This window comes from Perognathus longimembris, chromosome 6 (genome assembly GCF_023159225.1).
Source record: "Perognathus longimembris pacificus isolate PPM17 chromosome 6, ASM2315922v1, whole genome shotgun sequence".
NCBI classification, from domain to species: domain Eukaryota; kingdom Metazoa; phylum Chordata; class Mammalia; order Rodentia; family Heteromyidae; genus Perognathus; species Perognathus longimembris.
The window spans coordinates 4880208-4891813 of record NC_063166.1 but is presented as its reverse complement, the minus strand read 5'-3'; positions in this window follow the sequence as shown (position 1 = coordinate 4891813).

Sequence of the window (11606 nt, the reverse complement as noted above, 5' to 3'; positions counted from 1 at the left end):
TCTCCCGGCATCCTTTTCAACAAGCTTAGAACGTTCTCCAAAGATTACAATGTATTCCTAAGCCTACATAGCTCAGTGTGCCTCCAGGTGTCTGAACACACACACACACACACACACACACACACACACACACTTCCACTCTTCCTCAGTAAGGATCATGCACTTTCACAGAAACAGATACATTCTTAAGAAGATCAATAGTTCCTGTTGCAAAAGTAAGGGGTCATGGATGCATCTTTTTTTAAACCAGCTTTCGTGTACACGAATCAGTGAATTGGGTCCACTGGGACCCGGGGAGCTAGCTGTCAGTCTGTCTTCCCCTCAGTCTTCTGCTCCTCATGAAGCTGCATGCCGACCACTAGCATGGAAAATGTTGGTGCTGGTCACAACGGGATCTCAAGTCAGCTCCTCTGCCTTCCGCTTCCTGCCCCGCTGGCAGGGCGCCATCCCCATAAAAAGCCTCCTCTTTGCAGGAGCGGCGAGGTCTTTGTGGAGTCACCTCTTGCCACTTCCCAGAAATTACTCTTGAGTCAGGGAATTGCAAATAGAGTTGATGCCACATCACATGATTCCCCTCCCACTGGCGGCCCTCCTTCAGTCCCATGGTATTACACATTCCCACAAGGTCAAGTCAAGGACATTTGGTCCCCTGCAGAGTGGCCATGCGGAAAACTCGGAGATTCTGATGCTGACGAAGGCTGTTCTTTTCCCAAGACAGCCAGTCCTGCAGAGCACACACAATCCCATTTCAGCTCTGTGATTACTTACTTCTGCCACGGACCTCGCATGCGCTAAACATCATAGAATCCGCTAGTAGAAGGCAAGCGGGGGTTCCAGCGGGACCCTGAAGCTGCTGCGGACCCCCAGCACTTGCTGTCGCCACCTCCTGTACTTCAAGAGTGGACTATCCAGCTAGCGGGAGGCAGTGGTGCCGGCCTACATGCCCAGTGCGCTGGAGACTGAGGCAGGAGGGTCATAATTTGAGACCAGCCTGAGCTACATAGCAAGACACTATCAAGAATGAAGAAATATGGGGCTGGGAAGATGGCCTAGTGGTAGAATACTTGTTTCGTATACATGAAGCCCTGGGTTCGATTCCTCAGCACCACATATATAGCAGTAGCCAGAAGTGGCGCTGTGGCTCAAGTGGTAGAGTGCTAGCCTTGAGCAAAAAGAAGCCAAGGGCAGTGCTCAGGCCCTGAGTTCAAGCCCTAGGACTGCAAAATAAAAGAAGGAAGAAGGAAGGAAGGAAGGAAGGGAGGGAGGGAGGGAGGAAGGAAGGAAGGAAGGAAGGAAGGAAGGAAGGAAGGAAGGAAGGAAGGAAGGAAGGAAGGAAGGAAGGAAGGAAGGAGGGAAGGGGAGGGGAGGGGAGAAAAGGAAAGGAAAGGGCCAAGTACACATGACTCATGTCTGTAGTCTTAGTTACTTGGGAGACAGAGATCAAGAGAATTGTAGTTCAAGGCCAGCTGGAGCAAAAAGATTCCATCTCAACCTTCAGCTGGAGTCATGGCATCAGACAATTACCCCAGTTGTGAGGGAGGCAGAGAGCAGGAGGATAATGGTTTCAGAGTAAGCAGGGCAAGCACATTTACAAGACTCCATCCCAAAAGGAAAGGCCTAGCACGGTGACATGCATCCGTCATCTCAGCCGTGGAAGAATAACCAACAGGAGGATCACAGTTCACCCTGACCTTCACAGGAAGCAAGCCCTTGCCTCGAATGCAGCTGAAGCTCCGAGGACTGGGCTCCCAGCTTCACTGGTAGAGCACCAGCCTAGCAAATAAAAGCCTCAAAAAGGGAACCTAAATACCACCAACAACAACAACAAAAGACCTGGCTGTCCCATTCTGGAAGGCTGGTATTCGCTGAGGAACACACAGCCGTCATTGGGATGACGTCAGTGGTGATGGGAAGGAGGAACTTGTGGCTTGAGGGTGAGGAGGAACTTGACAACCTCCAGTGGAAATTTGGAACCGTCCTTGGGTCCTAACTGTCCTGTTACCAGTGGTGGCCGGCATGCGCAGATGACCCTGGGATCATCTGTGGGTTGTCTCTGTTCCTCGGGGCGCCGGCTTGGTGTTCATGTCCCGGCCTGCTGCCTCTCTCCGCTGCATAACTGTGCTGGCTGCAGCCAGGCCGGCTAAATCGTGTTGATGCCTTCGCTGCTAGTTTCATGAGCGCTGCAGGCTCGGAGGGCCCAGAAAGAGAAACAGGACACATCCCATCTTCAATTCAAGGGCGGAGGCTCCTCTGGTTTCTGGGGGGGTGGGAGGGCGGGGTGACAAGGACATACATTTTGTGGTCGAGTTTTCAACATGAAGCGTGGGCAGGACTTTCTGATGAAGAGAACATCAGAGCCCACGTGGACACGGCCCCTGACCAACTCTCTGCTTTCCTGCTGGGCTCTGAGGCAGCGCAGACGCTTTGCAGAGGGGTTTTGGTGGGGGGGGGGGGAAGAGCAGGGAGAACTGAACAGGTGAGTGTCTTGATTTCACATGCAAGGTCGAGGCTGACTCTGTGTCTAGGAAAAAGCAACTCTCCAGTTCACAGCACTTTCCAGCAGCTGTGTCAGGGCCGAGGGGAAGAAAGTCTCTCTCAACCCTCTTTTATGAGGGCTCTGATCACACTCTGATCAGGACAGACCCACCCTGTCTCCCCATCTCCCTGCAAATCACGTCACCTGAAGGGGTTAGGATTCCAACACATGCATTTGGAAGGAACCCAAACATCCAAACCAAGCTCAGCTGCTCAGCCATGTTTCCGTCCCGTGCTCTCTCCTACTAGAAAGCGGGGGGTCACGTCCTCTCACTGGGGTAGAAACAGGGGCTCAGCAGTGCGGTCTGAGGTGGCTCAGGTCACGTGGTTGTCGAGGTCAGGGAAGGGAGTCCTCCCTCACCTCCACTCTCTGAGTCCCACGACTCGAGGGTCCTCCTGGCTTCTTTGATTCCCACCCTCACCCTCAGGAGTTTGCAGAGTGCTCTTCACCCACGCCTCTGTCTATGGATCAACTCATCCAGAATATTCCAAAGCCCTTCCATCCACAAAGACAAACCCTAACCGCAAGTGCTTTGGCTTTTCCCTGGTCTGCCCCAGATACACTCAGGAAAATGTCCTCCGGGCCTGGTACCCATGGCTCACGCCTGCCATCTTAGCTACTCAGGAGGCTGAGATCTGAGGGTCGAGGTTCAAAGCCAGCCCAGGCAGGAAAGGCCATGAGACTCCTATCTCCAATGAACCACCAGAAAACGGGAAGTGGCGCTGTGGCTCAAAGGGGTAGAGCACCAGCCTTGAGCAAAAGGGAGAGTGCCTCGGCCCTGAGTTCAAGCCCTGTGACTGACAAAAAAAAAAAAAATGTTCTCCAGTATTTTGAACCAAGAGAAAACAGTGATAGTTTCACAACAAAAACCAAAAGGCAAACAAAACAAAATAACAACAACAGGGACAAAAAGGTTTGTCTATGCACAAAACCCCATGTTTATCTAATTTGTTTACCCACCACCTCTCCCATAACCCACACATGCCCACCCAGAGGTTCTCAATCAGAACAATCCAAGGACCAAGAGCTGGTTAAGACACAGCCTTCCTTGTCTCACAAAAACACAGGGCCCCAAAACAAATAGCAATGGCTTCATGCCTTTATAGAAAATGGTGATATTTTGTTCACTGTGAGTTTTTTTTAACATGAGTTTTGATTTGCCAAAATATTACCTGAAGTGTTTATCTTGATTGCTGAGGGTATCTTGGCAGGGACTTAAGTTCTGTGTCTCACGTGTTGTAGGAACCCCAAATCCCAAGAGTCCACATAGTCAACCAGTATTTATCTCTGTGCCTCCCTCAGAGGTTGATCATTAATGTTCAAGGATGTAATATGATAGAATCACTGGTGCATATGCAATACAGTCTGCGCACGCGCGTGCGTGCACACACACACACGAATCCTGATTCCACATTGTTCTCTTGTTATTTACTTCAGTCCTCTTCCCTAACCGAGCTTCAAAGGAGGAGTTTTTGGTGAACTCATCCTCTCTTTGGGTAAGGGCTGTCTCTGAATCAGAACAGGGCCCCGCCCAACAGTACCTTTAGGACTGAGTCACACACAAAGGTTCCAGGAAACTGTACGCCGGAGTTTCCAGTATATTTATGCATGGTTTCCAATTCCTGTATCTTTGCAGCCCTATAACCTTCTCCATCTGGGCAAATCCTTGCCTAAACAAAAACAGTGTGGCATTTGTGGCTGACCAAAATGGATCCCCAGGTGTGCTCAGGCCCTCTGAGCTACTGATGTTGAAATACCCAACGTTGACTTGGAACTCGTACCCTAAGGGACCAGGACCAAACGCATGGAGCTCATGCAACAACCCCTGCTTGCTGACACACCAGAGCAGGTGCAAAAATACTAGGTTGAAGGGAGGGGACAACAAGAATGTGGTTTTGCTCTTTTCCTTCCTTCTGTAACTAACTTGTTTACCCAAATGAGTTCAAAGTGCTCGTTAGCTGTTTGTTGTGGCCAGTGCGTCCCTCCCTCCCTCCGCGGGCATGGCCTTCTCTGAGACCCAAGGAACCAGCTGCAGGAAGTGGGCTTGATCTATCCGTTTATTAGAAGTGACTGACCCGTCTCCTCCCGGAGCTGTGTCCCTTTGTGGTTGGGGTTGTTTACGTGCCCCTCGCCTTGTTCCTGTCCCAAAGTCAGGGAAGGACGGCCTTCCCGAAGTCTGTTTCTTCCTCATGAAGGATGGAAGGGTCGTATCTCCAGGGAGCCCTTTTAGGAGTCTCATGTGGGCGCTGGGCTCTCCGGTCATTCCATGGTGATTCACCCAGGACACTAAGGGATGGGCCTGAGAACCAACCACAGATGCACCGAGGTCTGAGAAGCATTGCTTCAGTGACGCTAAGTCCGTTTCATTTCTTTTGTGACCCTTTAGGCAGACCCCTCTGCATCTTATGCCAGTGTTCGCTAGCGAGATGACAATACACTGCGAACTCTTCGTAGCTAATTCAGAGTTATTGGGACACCACTTCGTTTTCAGTTGAAAAACCTGTGCCATTTATGCTACTGGCCTAACCATGTATGACATCTATGGACATTGTAAATCGCACGTTTCAAAGTTTTAACTATTGCTTCTCTCCTTATACAGACAATATCTTCTCAGTTCTGCACCCATCCATTATTTTTGTGTGATTTTTCCAGACACGTGAAAAATCTGTTAGAGAAATTTTGGATGGTGTCTGATTCCTTTGAAAGGCATTGAATTTTCTTTATTGAGGCAGTTCTGTTCATATATGGTTCAGACATGAGTCACAGCTTCAGGCAATTTATAAACAGAATTTCTCTTGAGTCCTTCTTTTCTAGAACTTTCTTGGAGCTTTGGTTGCCCTGAATTCTGCCTTTTGGTTCTTCAGGCCCCATGAAGTATCCTCTTACACTGACTGGTTTAATTCACTCTATAAGGTACCGACTGGAACCTACCTTCATGTGGAAAGCTGTATGTGGATATTTTTAAATAAAATGAAAAAAAATGTACCCAGAAACATTCACGAGTTCTTCACAAGTTGACTCTCTCTTCTCCAGTCCCTGGGTGCTTTTGTTGTTGTTGTTGTTTACTCTCTTCTTAGTGCCTGTGTGCTTTTTTTTCACTATTACCTATAGGTAATTGGTTTTAAATTTTTTGTTCACTGTCTATGATTTTTATCTTTATTAGAGTTGGGTACTGGTCAGAATCACGTGACTAGATGAGAGGTAGAACTTTCCCAAATGATGCTGACAGATGTCCCTTCTCAGGTGAAATGGGGCAGGGGAGAAGTTGAAGTTTATTGATAACTTGGTCGTATTTCCAGATTAATAAATCTTTAAGTTCTAAGAATGGTGACAGCTTCTGGAAAAAAAGCTAAATGCAGTCCACCAGCCTTGCTTTTAAAGCTGGGAACATTTTCCTTCAGATAAGAGGAATAAACATCCCTTCCTTGCTCGGGAAGTATAAGCCATTGGCTTTGTCATCGAGAAGAAGGGGTAGGACCCATTAATTTCCATAACTGACAGGAGTAAGTGAGGAGTCACCAGCTCTGAGCCGGGCTCCATTCTGGCCCTCCCATTTCACTTTTTCTCCAAGCTAACCTCAGCCTCCCGTGATGTTTTGTTCGCACCTTGCTTTCACAGATGAAGGGAAATGAGGCTCAGGAAGGATGTCACGATGACAGTAAAGGAATGCCAAGTTTCTAGTCCACTGATCGAACTGGGGAATGATCTAGTCCCCCTGACCATTCCTCTCTGACGCAGACATATAAGTGGTCTCCACTTGACTTCTCTTAGATATAAAACTACATGTGTGTTTACTAGCCAGGTCTGCCCCGTCCTTCTGAGACAGGCTCGATGGTTGAAGGACTCTGGCCAGTTCCATGGAGGCATTAGGTCTGCCCTTTGTGTGAAGCCAATGAGTCACCTTAAGGTGTTTTGTTTTAATCAAGGAATCTCTCCCTTCCATAAGGCGACATAGGGTCTTGCAGCCCCCTTCTCTGAAGTCCTATGATTCTTATTCCACTCAACATGCTTTGCACTCGCCTTCTGAGTTGAGCAACTTTTAATCTCTCTTGGCATAGCAGTAGTATCTAACATTAATAAAAATAACACTCACACCCACAGAACAATATAAAACATAAGATTGCTATTTTTTTCCAATTTCCTTTTATGGTCATTACATCTGTTGATCTGCCCAACACTGGACTGACTTCTGGTTTCCCTTTTTCTTATCCAAATAGTCCTTAATTTTAAAAAAAATTTTAAATTTTTACATTTAAATTTAATTTAGATTTTAATTAATTAATTAAAAATTAATGTTAAAAATCAGAACATGGCTTCTATTTTAGGAAGGCAATTTTGATGTGCATCAGAATCACAAGATTCCTAATAATTTTTAGTTCTTCAGTGTTTCAGAAGATTATTTCCTAGTTTTGTTGTTTTCCTATACATAAAACATTATCAGTACCTAACAAAAACAAATGGTAGCATTACTATATTTCAATATCACATCTCGCTTAGCAAATGGTGTGTGAACAAATCCAGACAATCTGGGCAATGGTTCCAGCCCTGCCACTTACTGATCTCAATGCTTTGGGCCAAATTCCTTCATTTCTCTGGGGTTCGGTTGCCTTGTTTGTAATATGTGAGCCACAAGCCAGGGTTGTGAGCAATCAAATTACATTTAAAAGGAAAATGTGTGGTGCAACATGTTCTCTAAAAAGCTAATTCCCTGGCGTTTTCAAGTAAGAAAAGGAAATTCTCCCATTTCATTCTGAGACATAAAAGTAAGGGCCCAGGTAGATTTTCTTTGTCTAAGGTCACAATCTTTATCAACAGTGACAAAGAGTCCCACCACCTTCTTCTTGGCTGCCCTAGCCCTAACCTAGGGTCATCGCTTACCAAATACAGTACAATGGATGATGAGAGCATTTACCATCGCAGAGGAAGACTGCTCTTTGCAGGCACTGTTACTTACTATTCAAACTTCCCAACAACCCTGCAAGATAGCTGTTACTGTGATAGAGTCACAGAAGAACACCACAAAGGAAATCGACTTGTTCAAGGAACACATTCAAGGGAAGCAAATCAACTTACACTCAGCAAACTGAACACCTGGAATTCTAACTTGCATTCCAAGGCCTGTGTTCTTTCTAAATGGTTTATTGGCAGCGAGTGCTCTTTGTGAATGCCAAGCAGAGGCGGGACTTAGAAAGGCCCCCCGATGGGCACCGTGTGATGTAACAGGTCCATGCATCGATGTACCCAGAGGCACCTGGGCACGAGTGTGGCTCCCAGGAAGAACACTTTGAACTGAGCAGTGTGGGTGTTCATGTGTTTCTTCTTAGTCAAGCTGCTTCCAGAACACCATCTGCACCGATCCGTGCGCGCGTGAGGGTCGAGGCCCAGCTGATGCAGTTCAGCTGTTCTTGGCTCTAGGAGCAGACGTCCATACGGGAATCATCGCGAGCGAGGCTCTCCCTTGGCAACCATGGCTCCGGGGTGTTTACTGGGTGTGCTGGATCCTGACAGCTACTTTCAGCTCTCGGGAGAGATGAAGGTAGAGAGCCGGAGTGTGGGGCTGAGTTTATTTAGCAACACTGAACATAGATAAGGAACTGCTCAATGGCCGTGAAGACACGTAAGACAAATGCAATTATTTCTGCACGTCCACGGGACTTTCTCCCTGTGTGGATTCAGATGTTTTGCTCATAGATTTAGGCACAAGTTTCTAAACTAAGATAAAGGCATCTGGGCAGTCCTTGGTTGTCATGTGTAACTGTTTCTAAGCAATTTCCTCTGAGATGGCGTGGATGACGCAGGTGGAACGGACACGGGGCAGAGCAAATTGCACAAGGCGATGCGTATCTCAAAGCCGTCAGCCAAGAGGCCAACTAGCCGTGATAGACAAAGCAAGACAAAGAAAGAACAGTTCCAGCCTCAACCTTAACCTTCCATCCTGGAGCCAAGATACCTAGCTTGCCCATGCTGGCGTAATCAGGATGGGGTGATCAGAAGTATCAGAAGACTTGGGGTCCTCGCTGAGCTCTGCTGTACCCATATTTTACCATACGGTAGTCTCATGTCCCTAAGCTCTGTGCTTTGGGCTCTTGACACAGAAAACAGAAGACAGCACAGCATGATGAAAAGTACATCAAGTTCTAACTCCAAATTACCCAGGGAGTTATTTACCCCCTCCTATCTGACTGGATACAGAAGTTTTTTGTTGTGGTGGGTTTTTTTTATCCCCTACAATTATTTATGAAGGATTTACTATGCTGTAGGAATGTAGCAAAGAAATGCAGGGATTGTTGGGGCTTGCCTTTTAGATGAGCAAACGAACAATAAAAATTAAACAAGTAAGTAGGAATTAGGTAGGATGCCAAAGAGTACAAATGAGTCAACAGGACAAGGAGAAAAAGGAGAGCTGGTCAACTTAGTGTAGATATTTGGGGAAGATTGAAAAGACAATAACTTCCCACATGCTACACATGAAACAAAGGTGCCATGGAACTCTTGGTTCCTAAGAATGACCACGCAGACCGCTTCTCCCAGCATGCAAGTGGAGATGCTGGCTCTTGCGGTGATTGCTCAGTCCCACCGAGAAAGTTCCACTCCCCATTTCCCTTTCTTCCCATGGGGCATCCTCTGGGTTTGTTTGCGTTTTCATTTCTGCAGTAGGAACTTGATGTGGGCAGCAGGAACTCGATCTGTCAAAGCTCCCACCGAGCTGTGGCACCTGGTGGCACCGCTGAAGAGCCCGCGGTCACCTGTGTCCCCCAGCAGGGGGGGCTCGGCCCAGACGTGGGAGCTGGGAGGCAGACCTGCCCACCAGGCGTTGTAATCGTCCTGTTCAGGAAGCAATCAGTCCAGTGGGGTCCCTCCGCCCAGAGCACAACGAACAGCCCCACTGTGCAGCTCGTCTGGCTCAGAGCACACCTGCCGAGCTTAAGGTTCTGACTTACTTCTCAGAGGATTCATGGAATGGATTCTAGGGTTTTAGAAGAGAGCCAGTCCGCCGCGGCTCTCGTTTTTGTTGATGTGCAGGCCAGTGTCCATGTTTCTAGTGAGTTTCCGCCTCTGTCGTAGAGCAAAGCTCTACTGTGCTTTAGTACGAAATGTGTCGGAGCAAAAGGGCGCAGATGCCAGTGAAGAGTATGACGGGAAATTACAGAGTGAGGAAAACATTTTAAACGTCTCTGACAGCCTTGTCGTAGGACACTTGCCAATGAAATTTGAATTGTTGCTGTTTCCTATGTCCTCCCTAGCACATCGTATGGGATGGGCTTTTTCCTAGACAGCCATGCCAATAATGGTCGTACTGCTGCTCACTTCCTGCCACCGAGGTCCTTGGGGAGCTCCCAGGATGGGGCCCTGTGACCCGGAGGTCACAGCATCGTTTGATTCTGATGCTAGGTCAGGAAAAGCAGAGCCTACTTCAGACTTCTCAACCTGAGGGCAACAGACTAGTCCTCCTTGCTGGACTAGCCCACTCTGTAAAGAAGCTTCCTGAAGCATCTCACCTGTTACCAGGCATGGGAAGAAGCCATCTTGGCCACGGTCCCTCAACTTGAGTCAAGATTTTCAATTACTGACACCTTTCCCCATACACAATGACAGGACTCTAAGCTGCCGTCTAGAGAAATCCCTCCTGAGGGCATGACCCTCGGGAACAGAGATCACACAGGGATGTGATTTTAAACCACTAAATTTGGGATCATTTATGATACAATAAGGCAATGGATACCAAACTTGTTCTGAGGCACTAGGATCGATTAGAAAAAACTAAAGTCTCCGAAAGCCAACTGGTTTGAGTATCTCCAGGGCTGAGTTCTAGAGTCTAATAAACGGCAAACCATCTTGCCCACTACCATGATAAAGCTTGTTAGAGAAGCATTTCCTGTTATTAGCATTGGATTTTTGGAGTCACGTTTTTGCCTCCATGAAATGAAATCATCGTAAGGACTGAGCTGGCTAAACTTCGCTTCTGGGTATGGTCTTTCGGATACCCTGGGTCTGAGGCGGCCCTTATTCTGTAACGGTTGGTGGGGCTTGCTGGGAGTCACTAGCTGAAGGCAGCTAGAGAAGCATGGATGGTAACTCCCTCCCAGATGCCTCCGGCTCCCTGGGCACCCCAGTGAGTTGTGACTCTCCAACTAAGCCAACAAGCCAAGAGCCAGCAGCTGCCGGTCAAGTCAGCAACTCAGAAATGGTAGAGATGGATGGGTCCCGGGTGGCTGCTATCTGCCTCCACCACCGAAAGAGGGCAGAGAAGAGGCGGCCATCAAAACAGTGAGCTTGAAAGAGAGACTGAGGCCCCACTGACTTCAGAGAGCTGAGCAGGCCCACGCACCGGGGGACATCCTTCCTGGGGAGCAACCAGCTGTTTCTCCAGTGCATTCCCCAACATTTCATACCCAGGGCCACCGTAGAATGTTTCCTCCAAGCCCCCCAACCCCTGCCACCGCCAGCCCATGTCTTCAATCATGTTTTGAGACAAGGACTTCAGTAAGAGGGGCATAGATAAAGGCAGAAAACTGTATTCCCCCCTACCACCTACACACACACACACACACACACACACACACACACACACACACACACACACTTGCTTTGCTGACTTCAACCGCCAGAGGGTGCTAATCTTCAAAAAAAATCCCCCAAACATGGAGGTCTGGCCTAGCAGAAGGCCAGCTGTGCCCCCTGTGGGGAGAGGGAATCCTTGGCTGTTCTCTGTGACTGTGTTCTGCTTGTGGAACTCAACCACACACTTTATCATAAATGGAGTTTCTTCCACCCAGATAATATAAGGAAGCCCCCCAAGCCATGGTTTATGCTGTTGTTCTCCATTTCTTTTTTGCTAACAGATGGCCCTGGGCATACTGTTTAAACACTTCTCAGCTTTACCTATCCATGGCAATGATTCTTGTTCATCTTGGCTCTGGACCTAGCACACACTGAGTGAGAGCTAAAACCAGTTATTCTGCCATCTTTCCCTCTGCTTGTACTATGCAGTACGAGTTGGCACTGATTTTTGGAAGGTTTCCTATAGATGCTTCATCCTTTCCTTGAATTCGGTCTTTAACCTCTTAGA